At 45.9% G+C, this 19,083-nt stretch overlaps 1 protein-coding gene across 1 annotated transcript in view; it reads right to left on the bottom strand.

Annotated features, from left to right (window-relative positions):
- LOC119173852 (uncharacterized) overlaps window positions 1–18,142 on the bottom strand; it is a 96,974-nt gene extending 78,832 nt beyond the window's left edge. The window contains exon 1 of the mRNA XM_075895533.1: window positions 17,848–18,142. The gene's annotated coding sequence lies outside the window, so the exon portion shown is untranslated. The remainder of the gene's footprint in view (window positions 1–17,847) is intronic.
- Between the last annotated feature and the right edge of the window lie 941 nt (window positions 18,143–19,083).

Genomic DNA, 19,083 nt, shown 5'->3' with positions numbered 1-19,083 from the left:
CGTCGTTAGGGACAGCCTTTTGTTTTTCCATATTCTTCTGCGTAGTAATGAGCATTACTTGTCTCATTGTGCGATGTCGCTGCCCCCGCAAAGCCGTGGCAGAAAGGGGAGGAACGAGGGCAAGCTACGTTGTAGCTCGAAAAACACAACTTCCCGAAAAGGAGAGCTCGGATACTGAACGTTGACGGGTGATCGACTAGACGACGCTAATGCCACCGCAAAACGCCTCAGTATTATCGTTGCTTTACGTCATCCGGCAGCAGTCCTTCGCGATAAGCGACGACATAGGAGTATATAGTATGCAGTATCGGGTAAACAGCACACGAGCTTGCTTGGTAGGGCCTGTTGAGCAAAGCACTGGAGAACTGGAGTGCAGTGGAGCGCGCTTAGCCGCACAAAGCTTGAAACGGGGAAACTAGTCGATTGAAAACACTGATGTGGTTGCTTGTAGGTCGTTCCTGGGCCTTAAATAGAGGACGGCGGACGCAGGTTGTTTCTATATAGGCCATCCCATAGCCTTTAGCTAGGTGATGTTAAGTTGTTCCTTCGTTGATTCTCAGCGCAGAGAGGTTCGAGTTGAAGCACAGACAATTACAGACACGTGGCGGGAACGTAGCTGTTTACGTAGACCTTATATCACCTTGACATCTCGGAGCCACCGTTGCCTTTCCCGTTCCCTGTTGTATTTTCTCGTCGTACGTACTCGCGCGCCTCCGGCTCATCGCTTTCGCTTTGTTGCCAGTTGATAGGCCAACGGTTCCTTACTTCATTTTAGTGGACCAGTGGGATTTACGTATTTCCTGTAGCACATATGCATTTAAAATGATGATGATGTCTCTTGATACGTAGTAAACAAAGATCAATTTCACTAAACATCTTCGCTGTTGGAATGAGCGAACTAGTGAGAGGAGGCGGGGTCACTCAAGGATTTGCAAAAGTATCCACGTATATAGCATAAGCGAGAAAAAAAAATTTACATATTTTAGTTTTTCCAACCACGTCGTCATTTCTACAAAGCAAACGAATGTGAGGAGGAGAAGGAGGATTGAAAGAGGAAGGACAGGGAGGTTAGCCAGTTCTCAGACCGGCTGGCTACTCTGAACTGGGGAAGGGGGTAAGGGGTATAAAAGTTCAGAGACAAGAGACGTTAAAAAAAAAGGGGAAAAGGTCATCAGACGATCCACGACGCTGCTTAAAGTCTGGCTCTAAGACCACTTTCCCGCAGAAAGCGCAACAATGCTCTCAATGGCTTGCGTGCAGAGGACGGTCGCGGCCAGTGTTCTAATACCCTTTCTTCCGATAATTGGTGATTGTCTAGTCTATCTAAAGCTATAGATAGTTCTTTTCTTGGCGCACTCAAGCGAGGACACTCGCAGAGAAGATGGGAGATAGTCTCTACGCAGCCACAGTTGTCACACGTCGGGCTGCTGGCTATTCCGATTCGAAACGAATAAGCATTCATAAAGGCCACCCCAATCCACAGACAGCACAAAAGTGTCTCCTCAGCTCTGGTTATTCCTGACGGAAGACGGAGCTGTAGGTATGGGTGCAAATTATGAAGGCGGACCTTGGTGAATGCCGGCGAATTCCACTGAGCGAGTGTCAGTTGTCGTGCAAGTGATCGAAGCCTTGCTGCGGCGTCCGTTCTTGATAATGGTATAGCTGCACAAGGGGCATCATCATGAGCAGATCGGGCTGCTTCATCTGCACGGTCGTTTCCATCAATGCTGCAGTGGCCTGGTATCCATTGATACGCTATGTGATGTTGTTTCTCTATAGCCCGGTGATGAAGCAGTCGTATTTCAGCAATTAGTTGTTCGTTTGGTCTATGACGATATGGCGAGGCAATGCCCCGGAGGGCTGCTTTGGAGTCGGAGAAGATTGACCATTTCTGCTGCGGATCTTCAAGTAGGAACTCCAGACCGGCACGAATGGTGGCGAGTTCTGCCGCCGTGGATGATGTCAGATGTGAGGTCCTGAACTTTATCGTGATGGATTTCTCCGGAATTACCACTGCGCCTGTTGAACTTGTTGAAGGGACCGACCCATCCGTGTAAATGTGAATGCGTCCACTGTGTTTCTCATGCAGAAACAGTAATGTTGTTTGTTTTAGGGCCAAGTTTGACCATATTTTTTCTTTTTCATTCCGAGGATGGGTATCAGGGCTTCCAGTGGATGTAGACACCCCAATGGTAACGACGGTCTTGCTGCGTGCGTGAAGTTCGTAGGAAACACCGTGCGATGTGGGGCAATAATAGAGCAGAACGCAGAGCGTGGCCTGGAAGTTGGAAGGGAGGCGAGGTGATGTGATTGAATCCGGGTGGCATGTCTTATGTGCGTTAATAAAGCATCGACACGAATGTAGGTTGTGATACGGTGTTCATGAGCGATTGCGACAGTCGCTGCTGAGGATGCGCATCTAGGAAGCCCGAGGCATTTTCTCAGTGCTTGAGCTTGTAATGACTGGAGGACGCGTACGTTTGTCATGCGGGCCCTGTCAAGCACAGGTAGGCTGTAGCGCATGAAGCCAAGAAAGAGTGCAGCATACAGTTAAAGCATGGCTCGTGCTGATGCACCCCATGATTTTCCTGCAAGAAACCTTAGGACGTAGGTGATCATGGTCAGTTTCTTCTTCATGTGAGCGATATGAGGGCTCCAAGACAAGTCACGATCTATTATTACTCCCAGGAAACGATGGGTTTTTTGATAGCTGATCGTGTGTCCATTAAATCTGCTGCGGTATGGCGTCATTGTCTTGCGCGTAAACGCAACCAGTGAGCGTTTCTCAGATGACAGTTCCAGTCCTCGTCCTTGAAGGTAGTTTGACGTCAGTGTAGCCGCTGTCTGAAGCCTGGCTCGTACGTGTAGACGCGTGACCCCTGATGCCCAGATGCAGATGTCGTCCGCGTATATCGACAGATGTACGGAGTGTGGCAGGACGTCAACGAGGCCGATGAGCGCAAGGTTGAAAAGTATGGGGCTTAGGACCGCACCTTGAGGTACGCCGCGGTAAGTATAATGGTGCCTTGTTGCACCATCTTCTGTCTGAACGAAGAATGTTCTGTCCTTCAAATAGCTGTAGATCCATTGGTAAACGCGGCCTCCGAATCTAATGCTGGCCAAGGCGTCCAGGATGGTTTGAGGTAGCACGTTGTCATATGCAGCCTTAATATCCAAGAAAAGTGGCGCTAATAATCTCTTCAGGCTTTTCTGCTGTTGTACAGACGTGACAACATAGACAACATTGTCTATGGAAGACCGTCCACGTCGAAAGCCGGTCAAAGCATCGGGGTATATATTGTGAAACTAATGTGAAATAGCTGCGACTGTAACTCGGTAAGTCAGCTTGGATTTGGGTGAAAACCGATATATAGGATCCATGCAAACCACGACTTTGCTATTTGACAAGGCGTTGAAAAGAAATAAACATGCCAATCATGCTTCAAAGCACTCCGACCATTAGTAGATAGACTATAGTTGTCCTCTTGCTACAGGTTCCTCAGCCTTCGTTGGCGCTGGAAGTCACGTATGCCTCCCTTGCATCATGATTGATTGATATGTGGGGTTTAACCTCCCAAAACCACCATATGATTACGAGAGACGCCGTAGTGGAGGGCTCCGAAAATTTTGACCACCTGGAGTTCTTTAACGTGCACCCAAATCTGAGCACACGGGACTACAGCATTTTCGCCTTTATCGAAAATGCAGCCGCCGCAGCCGGGATTCGGTCCCGTGACCTGCGAATCAGCAGCTGAGTACCATAGACCACGGCGGCGGGGTCCCTTGCATCACGATATGTAGTGATCCGCTCAAGGATATGGATCAAATACGTGTTGTGTATTTGTATCTGGTCTTTTACGAAGCGAGTCGCTGAAAATGAATAAAATCAAGCATGAATAGTATGCAACAAGCAAGCCACTTAGAGGGTGGTTCTTTCGCGAAATCGTTTGACGGCGTGTGATAAATGTTCGGAGAATTGAATCCGCAGTGGGGTAAGAAAATATAAAATGCACGGCTGTCTTGTGTGTTTTTGTCAATAATATAGTTGACCACGTGTGTTAGGAACAAATAGGGGAAAGCTATCTCATGTTTCGCTCTTATGTTATCAGTAACTGATATGACGCACTTGCGTAACACGCTCGTTTTGGAGACTTGTATCAATTTACTGACAAAATAGTAAAGTATCCGCAAAAAATCTCTAAACAAAGAGGTAATCCTTAAAATAAAGTACACAAAATTTCATTCGAGACTGCCAATGTATTCATTTTTCCTTCTTCTGATAGAGTCATCGAGGACCAACCTTTCTACGTGCAGTGTGTATACTACCGAACAGCAAACGTACTCAGACGTACACCGAACCATCAACCTCAACGTATTCATTAGATCCCGTGCCATGATTGCGTTTGCGTCTGTCGTACGCGACTTCGCCTCCCACTGAATCGACTTTCATACAGCCGACAATTCGGAGATCTGTTATCGTTTTCATATCTCTGAGTGCGTGGATTTAAAGACACTCCCGAAGACGATAGCAACGAAGGCGTATAGAGTTCCACGCCACCTCGTTTTATCGCGTTTCGTACGCGTGGCACGCCGCTTTCCCACTGACTCCCGTTGCGCGTGCCGTCAGCTCCAATTTAGTATGCGGAGTATTCGTGACACACGCACTTGGCGCCCGCATGCACCGTGTCTCTAAAGTTCAGTGCAGCGCCACGGATGCCAGCACCTTCGCGAAAAAAAAAAAAAAAAACAGTGTGGTTTTGCCAGCGTTTAGGAAGTTTCCCGTATAACTGAGCAGGGGAGCGCGAGACTTGGGAACCTGATTTCCGCTCACAAGTGCCTTAAATTTATGTCTTATACGAAATCGAGAAATATTTACGCATCGAAGCTGATATTGAGGCGACTGCCTTTATGAAGTTATCGAAACGCGAATCGCCTATATCGAATTGTCAGAGCGTTTGTAATAGTATGCCCCATTTCACCCATCAAGATCCTATACCTCACAACGACACATTGATGAGCGTGTTGAAGTGATACAGTTCGCAAGGGGTTTAGAGACCACTGTAAGTCGGATAAAACATTGCGTTTTTCAGCAATATACGACTGGGTCCGGTTGAAGTGTATGCGCAGCAAATGTTGTAAGTCCGTTTTAGAGCTAGGTGGAAACAGAAATTCGGGACGGCCTGCGGAAGCAGGGGCAACATTCTGCTCTTTGTTGAGTTTCGTCGTGTCTAAGCATTTGGCCCTCACTGCAAATATTAACGATTCCCTAAGAAAGTACACCAATCACAACAACGCGGGCGCATTGGAAGGAAGGGACAACACGAGCACTTGCAACATTGGGCATGGTCACGATAACGACATGGTGTTCAACCACGCTTGGGCCACGTACGACCAAACGGAGATTTCGCTTTATACGTTCTCAATGGGCTGGTTCCCGGCGCTGCACGTAACTATCATACACACTTCGCGAGTTTAACGGGTACCCACTGCAGGCGGTTGGCTTGCGTACATACGCTGAGCGAGATTTCTGGGCGTCGGCGCGTAGTTCTTGCCCTGTTCGCCCTGAACTTTTGGTCCTCCATGCGGCGGCTTGCGTATGCATGTGGCGTCGCCTATCCATCACCATCGGTCGTGTCGTGCGTGCAGGGGATGTATACGCACTGTCGGTGTTCGCTGCTCTCGCAAAGGTTATGCAACGCTTGCATTGTTGTTGCTCACACCATGCTTACAGCCAATGGGTCTGCGCAACACGTATACGCACGGGCGTGTTACAGCATTTCTGCCTCCGACATTTAGGCGCGCGCTGGGAGGTAGTGGGCAGAGGTGGTTGACTCCCCCCCCCCCCCCCCCTTTTTTTTTCCTGCTAATTGTGTGGAGGGTGTAGCCGATTTCGCGCCATTACTTTACTGAGTCGGTGTTTTGAGGCAAGTTTTTGATGCGCAGGTTTATCGTTACGCGTGCTATTTTGACGATAGGGGACAATGAAAACTCCTGATGTAGCGCTTCAGATCGATTCCCCCGGAAAGCCGGGGACCAATTGCAGGCTGTTGTGAGAAGCACAATATCACGTCATTTTGATTTTTACATCCATGGCGGGGCTCGTTTTCTCTCAGACTAGCGGAGAGAGGGGGGGTGTGGAGACTAAACTTGTACTGAAACTGCCCTCCCCCCTCCCAACAGAGACCGTGCACACGGCTCTTCTCCTATACGTACCAGTATCAAATGAGGTTTTGTTAAAGACGATAGTCTAACTTGGGGACCTCCGACGCAAAAAATTTTCGTCTGTCTGTCTGTCTGTCTGTCTGTCTGTCTGTCTGTCTGTCTGTCTGTCTGTCTGTCTGTCTGTCTGTCTGTCTGTCTGTCTGTCTGTCTGTCTGTTTGTCCACTCTTAACGGCAATTTTTTTATTGGTAACTTTCACGGAGTCTCTTGGCCCACTAACGTTTATTTATCGGCTTACTTTCTTATCATTTAGTTCGCTAACGAATGTAGAGATGAATCAACGTGTGATAACAATTAGTTGAGTCATAACTAGAGTGTCAAACAATGGGCTTAGTTGGCATTTTGCGCTCTGTATTGCCGGACCCCTTTCCTAAATTAAGCAGCAGCATTGAATCAGGTCGCCGAAGCTGGCCCGTAGACGTTTCACGCCCATGTCGACGACAGACGCTCGCGCCTCGATCTTTCCTAAATGTGAAGCCAGAACCACCACGGCGAGGAAATGGAGGAAAAAAAAAGAATTAAGGCCAAGCAACACGTCCACCATATTTCGTACTGACAGCTCTATCGGCTTTCCGACCGTTTCCCCCGGCTGCTCGAAAACATTGGCGCCCCCTCAATCGTGTCAACTCGAGGAAGAACTCCCGCAGCTAATCTCGATTTATCGCTTGTCTAACTACGAAGTGTGGCGTGTTCGGCGGGAAAGAAACGCTGGACACCCTTTCCTTATTCAGTCTTTTTCCGTTCTCACAAAAAAGTTTGATTGGCGTGTAGGGTGCATGCGGATATACATAGCGGCTTCATTTGTTCCTAAAGCCGCGTTTCCGCTTCCGCGGTCTGTCCGTGTCGATTCTCGCTTTCCATTCTGTACGATTCGGAATGGCTTGATAGACGACATAAAAGGAAATAAAGTGCAGTCGATGATGAAGACGTGTGCTCATAGTTATACCATTATACTCTTCCTCATCGGCTCCTGTATAGGTCAATGGTATCTATACGTCCCAAGGTATTCCGCAGTGGCGTTATGAAGCGCGTATCAGAATCGAGTTGAGGCCGAGAAAAAGCGAAAACGCGCAGTATGAACACCGCATGCGAGCGAGAGATGACATGCCCAGGCTGTAATTGAGGGTGCCTGAGACCAACACTGGCATTAATCTGCAATCGCGGTGATGCAGTGACGTTGGAAATCGTATAGTTGGCACTGTGCAGAAAGAAAGAAAGGAAGAAAGAAAGAAAAGGAAGAAAGAAAGGAAGAGAAAAAGAAAGAAAATGAAGAAAGAAGAAAAAAGGAAGAAAGGGAGAGATAGAAAGAACGAAAGAAAGGAGGAAAAAAAAGAAAGAGAGAAAGAAGGAAAGAAAGAAAGAAAGAAAGAAAGAAAAAAAAGAAAGAAAGAAAGGGAGGAAAACTATGCTTACGAAGTATATATAGAGGCTTTAGGAATACCGGTGTCTTGGCCGAGCCATGCATCGCCCGTTAAGTATAGGGCTTTGCTATCCATACGACGTTGCCTCGTGCACTGCAAGTGTTTATGTTCAAGCACGGCGCACGTGACGGCTCTTGTCTGCATGTCAGCTCTGCGCTCCTTTGGTTGACCGCGGTTGTGCGCACTCCGCGTACAGCCGCGGCTGTGCTGTGCCTGACCACCGCTGACTTGTGCCAGCCGTACGCGGCCACACAACACCTTCTCCGTTCACGATCAAAAAAAAATTACGGCATATTCACGGGGTGAATGATGATGAATGGGCGAAGCTCCGGAGGGATTCATCGGTAAACTGTGAATCTTCCGTGTAATTCGCCCAGTCGATCATCATGTAAAGACGTGAGAAACGCTGTGTGTGTATATACACAAATCAACTTTTATTTGTTCTTAGACGATGGATGGCTTGCGATGTCCCTTGCCTCGCGCGCTCGCACATCGGGATTCTGTCTGCGAGCGCGCGCTGCTGCCGCCTTGCGCTCTCTCCGCTGTGCAGCCTTATCCATCCGGCGACTCCGAGCACGCGCCCACAGCGAACGGATTTTATTACAACGCTCCCCCTAGCGTACGTCGCCGCACTAAATCGAACGATTGCCTTCAACCAATGACACGCGCCATATGTGACATCATTCCTATTTTATAAGATCTCGCGTCTTTCATCAACTACAAGTACCGCTTTCTAGTTTATAACATCTTGCATTTTTTTTATCATCAGCTACAAGTACCACCATCTAGTAAACACTACAAGAACTAAACGAGAGGTGGCTACATACAGGAGACGGTACCGCCATCTAGTGAACACTGCAAGAACTAAACTAGAGGTGGCTACATACAGGAAACGGTACCGCCATCTAGTGAACACTGCAAGAACTAAACTAGAGGTGGCTACATACAGGCTACAGGGGACGCACAGCCCACGCCCTAAAGAGCTTCGCCCCTAAAAAACCTCCACGGGCCTGTAACAGAAAACGGGTTTTTATTGTAATCTCCTCGTATCACTGATGTACCGTTGAATTTGAATTTGGCAGCCGTGTGTTACTGTGAGTGGGCCCGGGACACACTGGAGAAATGGGAGAATTACTGCTTCGTTTTCCTTGGTGGCACGTTTTCTCTAAGCGTCATCCAGCGTAAAATAGACAAACTGAGCTCCTTTGTCAAGTGACGTCTGCGAATAAGGAAGAGCCAAGGGCCCCGCCATATATAGAGCTCATATTATACACTAAAAAGTCACTTCATGTTTGACATTATACTCAAACATTCACATGGCTCTCGTGGCAGCTGTGGGGATAGCTTGGAGCGAACCTCAGGAAATGTCACAAGACTGAGATAAACATAAATATATGAAAGACAGGTTAGCATGGAGAAGGAACCATGGCAAAGGGGGTGCGAAAGCTGCACTAACCCACTCAATCCACGCCAGCATTTTTGTCCCCACATGAGCGACACCAGTACCCCACCTCCCCCTCTTTTAAGGCCGTGATGATGGCCCTGGCGACGTGTTGTCGCTGGTCTTCTAGGTCCTCGAGGACGAGCTTGAACTCCCACGTTTCGATTAGGTAGACGTCATTCGTCCTAGGTGCTTGCTATTGCTCCGGTTGCATGTCGTGGTTTGCATGGCACTGACATACCAGGAGAAAGTGTGCCAGAGTGTCCGGTACGCTGCAGAACGGGCATATGTAGTCATGTGTCGTTGGATAGAGGTGGTGCATTAATATTTCAAGTATGTACGGCTTGTTTTGCAGGCGTCTGAATATGACGTTTTCCTTTTTGGTTAGTTTCCGATGGGGTGGAGGGTACACCCGTCGCTCCAGTTTGTAGTGTTGAAGTAGCAACGAATGTTAGACAGAGAAAAAAAAAAGAGGACACTTAAGTTTGACGTTATTGCACGACAAGGGAGTATCCTTCCAGAATGTACCAACAGAAAGTGTCATGTGCCCGCAGCTGTGCTAAACGGTGCTTATACTTCACCCGAAAGGCAACGTTTAAGACGACGCGCATGCCTTCTATGCGACTCGCGTCGGTGCTCAAAATCTACGTAGAAACCAGCGTCGAGGCGCCTTCTTTCGAGCTGTAACTCTGTCACGGGTTTTTCTTTCTCACCCTTCAGGTAACAGTAGGGGGCGCGACCTTTGAGCAGCAAAAAAAAAAAAGTGAATACCATTGACCATGTGATTATGCAGCCGCGCCTTTGTTCTCGAAAAGAAGAATTGGGAGTTCCATTCGGCTAGGCTGCCGGCGCACGCCGGTAATACATATGCAGAAGACAATGAGAGACTGCGACCTCTTCGTTACGTGTCGGTGTCGAGTGCGTGCCTGCGTTGTCTTTGAATGGACATGCGGGACCCTCGAGATTACTGTTGCATGCGTGAAGAGGCCGGGGAGTACGTGTCACTGTCCTCGAATACGAATCTAGCTGGCGAACAAGCGGAAACGATGAGCGGACGTTCGTATACGCTTGCTCGATCCGAGTCTGCATGCCGGAAGATCGTCCGAACGAGACGTATCAAGGAGCCTTATGGCTTCCGACTTAGAAAGTACAGAGCTGGTTGAAAGTTTACGGCGTGCGTGGAGGCTTGTTCGCTGCTTGCTTCTTGTTAAACCTCCGGCTGAAATGAGGGCGAGTGAGTGGGGCATGCGTGATTCGTTGCGACTATATCAATATAAAACTTTATTGCTTCCGCAATCGAGCCATGCAACGTCGTCTTCACTGCTAATAGAGGGCAAATACAAGCATGGCGTGAGTGATAAATAGACCTGCTAGTACTGGATTTTAATAATATTTGTGTTGTATGAGAAGATGTTGAATTGTTAGCGTGATTCTTTCATAAATCAAGGCGCTCTTCTGTACGCTCTTCTTTTATTTTCATGTTGCCCTCACAATTCTGCAAGTTAGCAAAATAAAATGTTCTGGCCCTTAATTGGCCATCAATGACGTTTCCTTGATCGGATTTATTCGAACTTCATGACAAGTGTCATGCCTGTAATGCCATTCCATCACTAAGAATGCTCGTTGGAAATTTTTCGACCGCACTATATATAGTTGAGAAAAACGTCACAAGGGTCCACTACCATCGTTGCTATACTGTCTGTAATTCGCGAACGATAGGGACTTTACGAGCGAAGTGAAACTCCCCTTCTTGCTTTCGTTGTTGCCGTCTTGGCGAAAGACGCTTTCGTCTTCATTGTGATTGAAGTCAAGCCGCGTGGCGGGAGCTGTTGTGGCGTACAGCTCTCCCATTATTGAACGTTCCAAGCACCTCCGGCTGGTCAGAGATTTCGTGTCAGATTGTTACGTTTCGACAACGTGAGGTAGATGACCTTCCGGCAGGTTGATAACGGATTATGCGTGCCGCACTGTCGTTTGTGCGAGCCAATCGCCCGATACCCAGCAAGGCCATACGAAACAGCGTGCGGTGTAATAACGACCATTCATTCATCTTATAACAGGCATTCTTACGGAAATGCGAAGGGGCGTTGCCGATTACGCTTGTTTTAAAAAGCCGCGAGGAGAATGACCCTACTGCAAGGCTTAGTGCTCTGATTGTGTCTATCACACTGGTTTCATCGTTTTGTATACGTTTTCGGCGTTTGTGTTGCACGTATTGCCATAAGACACACAGGAAAAAGCTCGTTGTTGAGAGCTGATTCATCAGGCACCTCTACGAGTGCCGTCCGATGGGTTCCTGAGATTTATTTGCTGTTTGCACTAATTTGTACTCATTATATACCCTAATATAACTGTGACACATCTTAATATTCCCTCTATCACTTACAACCTTTAGCTTTACCTGCTAACTGCATCTTCATTTTTGTCAGCGATTTCAGACAACTTACAGCATTGCTACACAAAATGGCCTGGAAGACAGTAAAGATTGTCACTCGGTGCCCGTTTAACTAATATAGAAAATATCAACAAAAAAGTGACTCAGTTCTAATATTTAAAAAATATTGTAAAAGTAAGTATGCAGCTTTACGATTACGCATCGTCTGTGCATTTTTTAAGGCAATATTTCCCGGTTGGCTTCAAGCCCTTATTCTCTACGTGTGTATAATGGCGTAAGAGTTCTGGCGAATAATATTCGTCGATCCCGATGGGTAGTGCACTCCAACAGAGCGTCTCAACATGTCACCTGACTAGATCTACTGTATGTAGTTTCGTACTGCACGCGTGTTCATTAGAATTCAGGTGCAGCTTGTTATGTCTAACATATGGCTAGTATACGTTTAATTTTGACGGCCAGATACACTGACATTGTATTCCTTGGACATATTTCCAATGGCTGAATTCTCTGAACGTTTTTTCCATGTATACAGGAGGAACCTTATTTTAATAAATTTCCGAATTTTTTATGACTCGTACGTGCAATATTCAAATAATGTACTACAACATTCGTAATATATTTTGGTGATTGGAGTCATGGAGTTATGAGCACTGGCCATTATGCTAAAAAAATGTCCACTCAGTTTCTATGTCAATCACACTCGCCGCCATGGCTACTGGTGGCGCTGACTGACAATCCCACGTTTAAATTCACATATATACCCAATCAATAGGCTGGGGGGGGGGGGGTGACTGCCGTGGTAGTTCAGTTGGTAGAGCATCGCGTTGTTCGAACGTCGCAGGTTCGGCTCCTGCCCACGGCACGTTATCTTTTAACCCACTTTTATTTCTCCATATTTACAATACAATTCAGCCTAGTAACTTTCTCTATACTCTCCTTGGCATATTTGTCTGTTAGATCTCATTATTGTTGTGTCAAAAACACGGGAAACGCAAGTCCTTAAGTATACAATTTAATCCCGTCAAATTCCTTATGAACTGTATATTGATTTGCGACGTTCAATCATCTGCTACTTTGCCTCCTCCACACCTTGCCTCCTAAGCTTCAAGTACATTTCGTGACAGCGTAAATAATGTTACCGTCGTTCCGCGAGGAGGTAGAATCCGGAAGTGCGCGCTTTCCAGAATCTCACCCGCTGTTGCACAAGTACGCAGTCACGCATCGCTCCGCAGGAACTGCAAACAAGTCGAAACCTATTCTGTTCTGTTTTAACTGTTTTGCTGCGGAGAGGTTGAGGTGCCCATTGCCTCGGCTACTCCATATCACAAAGTTCTGCAGCGAAAAATAAAATAATAATACAGAACGGTACCCTAAAATTAACAATACGAAAAAAAAAAAACGTAATAGCACACTGAAACCAGTTCAAATATCATGCCAATACACAGTTTTCTTCGCGCAGTTCACACAGTCATAAACTATTTACACGCACACCTTACTATCCTACTGTCCGTATGTACAAGACCACATTTTATACATATCCATCTCTGGCTGTCTATCATGGGCGCTTGTCCAGTCCGGTCTGCTCTAAAAAGTCTGTCAAGAAGATTATTGCCTTTTTCTGGAGATGCGTCTCAGGCCATGGTCCAAGTAGTTTCTTTATTGTGAGGGGCCGTCTGTTCAAACTTGCTACTTTGTTCTTTAATTTTTCTCTTTCATTCGCGTATTTAACGGACTCCAAAAGAATATGGCGAACGTTTTCTTCTGCATGACCACAATGGCATTCCGGTGAGTTGGATCGATGTATCTTGTGTAGGAAGCTGTTTGTGTGAGCTACTTCTAATCGAAGACGGTGGATTGATGTCTCTAGGTGTCGTGGAAGGTCTGTATGTATGGAAAATTTTATGTGTGGATCAACTTCATAAAGTAGCGTTTCCTTTGATTTAGGGCTCTCAAACCACTTCTCCATCGAACAATGGTTAGCTCCTTGCGATATAAAATGTCGAATATCCGCCCCAGACATACGGATTGCGCAATCCCGTCCTTCCTTCAATGCTTTCTTCGCGAGGCTATCAGCCTCTTCATTTACCTTTATTCTAATTTGGCTGGGTATCCATTGGAATACGATTTTGTGACTCTGCGATGAGGCATATTCCACAGTTTCTGCAATATATTGTGCTATTTCACCATTTTTGTAAGATGATCTCACATTTCTGATTAGCTGAAGAGCAGGTTTGCTATCAGTGCATATCACCCATTTTCGTGGCTCAGGATTCTTGCAGATAAGCTTGACTGCTTCAAAGATAGCCACAAATTCTGCTGTCATCGATGAAGATTTGTGCAATAACTTGTACGTCTTCTTTTTCTGAATTTCGGGTATAAAGACCGCACAGGCTGACGCTTCTTCAGTGCATGATCCGTCTGTATCTATCTTCGTTTTTCATTATGCATTACATGAAGCTGGTGAAGTACCAACTGTGCCGCTACTAGAGGTGCCTTGTCTGCTTTCTTCTCTATGCCGTCTATTGACGTAGAAGAATATTCACCATCGGCATAGCGTTAACACAACGCTATCCGTTTTGGCCACATGAAGCGTATATTGGCTTGTTATCTCGTGTGAGTAAACGCAAAATATTGCTATGTCGGCCTCTGTGTTTAGTGGCAACCGTCCCCGTTAAACGGCTTGCAGATTATTCAAAATCGGCTCCTCAAGAGCACATTTGTTACATCTGAATGAAGCCCCACTGATTTACAGTTACTTCAACGCTGTTCAGAGGAAATGGGCTTTTGAATTGGCTTGTTATGATACAATACTAACTGAAACGGGGACATTTTAGAGCGAACAGAAACACGTATATTCGTTTCAACCATCTTCAGTATGGATGATATCGGCTTAATTTTGATTCAAACGCGTAGATCAGTGTTAATAATACCCTTAGAGGCCATATTCGTCACTGTTATGTCTAAACATTGTGCACACCAGTCAGTTGCGTAGCCAGGAGCTGGCACACTATGCAGGCACGGGCCTGGTAATACGGCTGAGGTAATATAGTTGAGGTCCATATTATCTCGGCTACTTCATATCAACGGGTTTTGCTGCGAGAAAAATAAGAATGAACGGTACCCATAATGAACAATTATAAAAAAATAGCGCAGCGATACAAGTTGAAGTAGCAAGTAAATGTACAGTTTTCTTGCAGCAGTTCACATTGTCATAAAACATTCACACATCCACCTTTATGTTTCTTCTGACAGTATATGTACTAACACATCATTCCGTATATCTCAGTGCCTAGCTGTATATCACAAGCGCTTATTCAGTCGAGTCTCCACAAAGAAGTCTGTCAGGAAGATATTCGCCCTTTCCTAAAGATGCATCTCAGGCCATGGTTCAAGTAATTTCATTAATGTGAGGGACTCTGTTCAAGCTTGCTAGTTTCTTCCTTAAGTTTTCTCTTTCATTTGAGTACTCAAGTTAGGTGGAACCTCTTTTGTAAGCCTCCAGGTTCCTGCTCCATAGGTAAGTACCGGTAAGATGCAGCTGTTATATACCTTCCTCTTGAGGATAGTGGTAATCTTCCCCATATAATGCAGAGCACAAAATGGCACTGGACCATACTAACCTGCCCGGACACCGTGTCGTAACAATGGTGTGCGCCCCCCCCCCCTCTATCTTAAAGAAAAAAAAATGACAGCAAATTCACGGAGTGAATGATGGAGAGTGGGGCGAAGCATTTGTCCGTCCATTTGTTCTTGATTCCGTCCGTTCATGCAGTCCTTCTGTGTAACCGTACATGCGTCTATCCGCCCGTCCGTGCGTGCGTCTGTTCGTGCGTCCATCCCTGCGTTCGTCTATGCATCCACCCCTGCGTCCGTTCATGCGTCCATCCATGCATCTGTCTGGGTGTCCGTTCGTCCATCTATTCAACACTCCAAGTACCACCATCTCGAATCTTTTCATCATATATTCCCCATATAGAAGCACCGCCATCCAGCGGACATTTCAAGGACTAAACGAGACGTGGCACACACACACTTTCTTACGGCTTGCGCTTCGTGTCTTCTTCCCACCTTAAACCACCTCGAGTTCATGGTAATACTAGTTCACTGTATTCATGGCACTGCGGCCCAACGCTCGCTGAACCTTTCTAAAACCAAGGAGGTTACGCCCGGCGAGTATAACGTAGCAACCCTTTCTTGTCAGATAGTGCTCAATGTGCATGTCCATGGCTGCTAATGTGCATCGCAGCGTGCGCGTTAACTAAAAGCCGAATTCTCCTGTCTCTCATTTCCCATTAGCAGCCACTGGCATGTACATTGAGCACTATTTTTTATTGTTCAACAATGCACAGAAGAAATCTTCCACTGACATCACCTTGGAGGTAAAAATGTAACAATTGTTACACACTACGACGGCTACGAGGGATGAACAGGTGCCACTATAAAAAGCTTCGACCCTAAAAAATTCTGCTTACGCCACTGATACGAGCTTTTATATAAAAAAACTTTGATGTCCCGTTTGCTTTCGGGAGTACCGTATATATATTTACCACTTATTTACTCCTGAGCGACACGTTACTTGAAGGTTTGCGCAGCATGGAAGTATATATGCTTCAGGAAACTTTATCTAATTAAGCTATTGTGCTATTAGTTCAAGTATTTGGTACGGTAAGTTCAGTGTGACTTACGTTAGTAGCAATAGGCTCCCAGCGCGTGTGAATGTTGTTGTGCCGTTAATTACACGAACAACTGTTTGTGTCCTTTTTACTAATCTCTTTTTATTAACGACCAATTTCATGGTAGTTCTATTTTTATTAATGTACATGAATAATCATGCATGCGTGTGGTTGTGTGATGTATATTCTGATTGATTAGTTGATTGATTGATTGATGGATTGATTGATATCTGGGGTTTAACGTCCCAAAACCACCATAGTATTATTAGAGACGCCGTAGTGGAGGGCTCAGGAAATTTCGACCACCGAGGGGTTCTCTATAGTGCACCCAAATCTGAGTACAATCTGAGTACACGGGCCTACAGCATTCTCGCCTCCATCGAAAATGCAGCCACCGCTGCCGGGATTCAATCCCGCGACCTGCGGGTTAGTAGCTGACTACCTGAGCCACTAGATCACCGTGGCGAAGCGTAATGTATGTTCTGGACTGGTTTGCCTGGGCTTGTACTGGCAGACAAAAGCTTGATGTGCCGAACTTCTGGACCATCATTTTGGTTTCATCTGGTCTTATTCTTTTGTATTCTTGCCGATGGGGTGACGAAGTCACGATTAATGAATACGCGATTAGTTAGTCGTCAAAGACTGCTATACAACAACAACAACAACAACAACAACAACAACAACAACAACAACAACAACAACAACAACAACAACAACAACAACAACAACAACAACAACAACAACAACAACGTGCAGCAGATTATTTACATTTTCTTATTCGGTTATCTTCCTAATTTTTCTTGTTATTGTGTGTTATTCAATGCTTCTAATAAGGCTGGAGTATGCGGCTCTAACGTAGCTTGTCTTCCCATATGTTTTTCATGTACATAAAAACAAGGAGGAAAAGAAGAGATAGAGTCTCACAACTTCCGATGTAATCAGTAATATTTTAAATAAATGTTATCAAGATCAAACATGTTCATTAAAAACATTAGTCTTATTTTTTTGCTTTTTATTGGGAAATGATCCAAGAAATGGTTTCAAAACTATCTATTACTTACAATTTTTAAATTATGAACAAATTCTTTTATGTAGCAAGGCACCACTCGTTTCATGGCCGATCCTGTGTGGTGGGTTTTGGGGTTTTGCCAGAATAAAGGGGGCCAACAAACGGATAGTAATAATTCTATAACCTCCAATATTCTAAAGCTTCATACTATTTCATAAAAACGCTCGATTTTTGGCCGATCCACCACAGTGGGTGTGCGTCATAGTTAATAGGCGTACAAGGACAAGAACAACGAACTCCGCAGTTCGGAGCGGCTAGCTGCACGTAATAACTTCTATGACGCGCCATAGAATACCGCTCTTAACGACTGCCTAAGCGCTGTAAGTGCACACAAGGCTAGCTTAGCGTGAACAGCGTTTGCAGACCATTAAATATAAAGAAAGCCGAGGGTAGCTTAGTTACGGGTGAAAGTCCACAGCACGAAACCACTCGCGCGCGGTTAGTCAGCCTCGGTTACTGCGGTTTATTTCAAAAGCCGGCGCTCTCACAAACCCGTCCAGTAGTGATACCATTGTGTGCGCACACGTGTCGCTGCTTGGCCACAGCGCAGAAACACAGGCGTGTAAACAAAAGCCCCGACAGAGTCAAGCGATACAGAAAGGGCAATAAGAATGGAAGGGGGGTTACCGGGAACAGACGGTTAATTTCGCAGACCGCTGGGCGACTTGATGGTAGGGTTGAGCCTCGTGACCCACCGTCCAGTCTCGCGTGTAATCACTCTCGCCCTGTTCCTTCGCGACTTCTTCACCCTTCATATTTTTCTGTTTTTATCGTTTCTTAGTTTGACTACGAAACGTGGTTCGCGTTGGAGGCCACGGGGCTGCCCTTGGAGAATGCTGAGCGAATCACCGACACGAGAAATGAAATTGTGAAATCACGTGCGCAAACAGGAGAGCGACCAACGAGTCACTGCGAGCAATTGAGCAAGGGAGAAAACGAAAGGAAATGTCGATCAGGAATAAAGAAAATACAATGAGCGATGCATAACGTCTCGCGGGGATCGCGGAGGAAGGGTTCGTTCAGACCATTACGACTCGGCAAGCAGTTTCCTCCTCGCTTTGTTTCTTAGCCGCCTCAGTAGAAGGGTTTCCTTCTCCTCCTTCGCCTTCATTCGCTGCATATCCGCCCAGCAGCCTTCACCCCGATCCTCGATGGGCGTGTGACGTTCCTGGAGCGCGTTTATGGAGTGGCACACTTCCCCGCGCAGTCTCTGCTTTGCGCATGTGATGTTTAGATTGCCAACTTGAATACGTTTCGAAAAATCATATCTTCTCTGTGTTATTGATGCTGTACATGATCTTAGCACTGCCTGCGGGAATTTAGTTATTTCGATCAGTCTTGCGTAAAATTAGAGCACGCCAGCGGAGGCCTCGATTTGATTACGCGTATTTCGTAATATCGCGTTGTAATGATGACAAAATTCTCAGTATTTTTGTTCGTCTTTTCAAGTTGGTTTTAAAGAATGCCTAATAGCACAAAAATGAGCTCATAACAGGACGAGGAACAATAACTAAAGAGAATGAAATCGGTAAAGTGATTTTTAACAACATAAATTGCGCTTAAGCTTTCTTGGTGCGTACAGCATTCAAAAGTTGAGAAAGAAAGAAAGAAGGAAAGGAAGAAATGTGGAAAAAAAGAAATGAAGAAAGAAAGAAAAAAAAACAGAAGTCTTTTTTTTTTCGCTGGATTTCATGTGCTTCGCACCTATGTTCACAATAACTTCTGTTTTCTTTGTTTTTTGAGTGTCATATTGCTTACGGTGAATGCGAGGCGCCGTCCAAAACTGTTCTCTTTGTATCCGTGTGCTAAGAGAGGCGGCAGTCGGGTACCCCCACGGAGTCGAGGAAATTGCTTTGCTCCTAT

The sequence above is a fragment of the Rhipicephalus microplus genome, chromosome 5 (genome assembly GCF_043290135.1).
Source record: "Rhipicephalus microplus isolate Deutch F79 chromosome 5, USDA_Rmic, whole genome shotgun sequence".
Lineage (NCBI taxonomy): Eukaryota > Metazoa > Arthropoda > Arachnida > Ixodida > Ixodidae > Rhipicephalus > Rhipicephalus microplus.
Note: the sequence above shows the minus strand (reverse complement) of the source record. Positions and strands in the feature narration are given on the sequence as shown.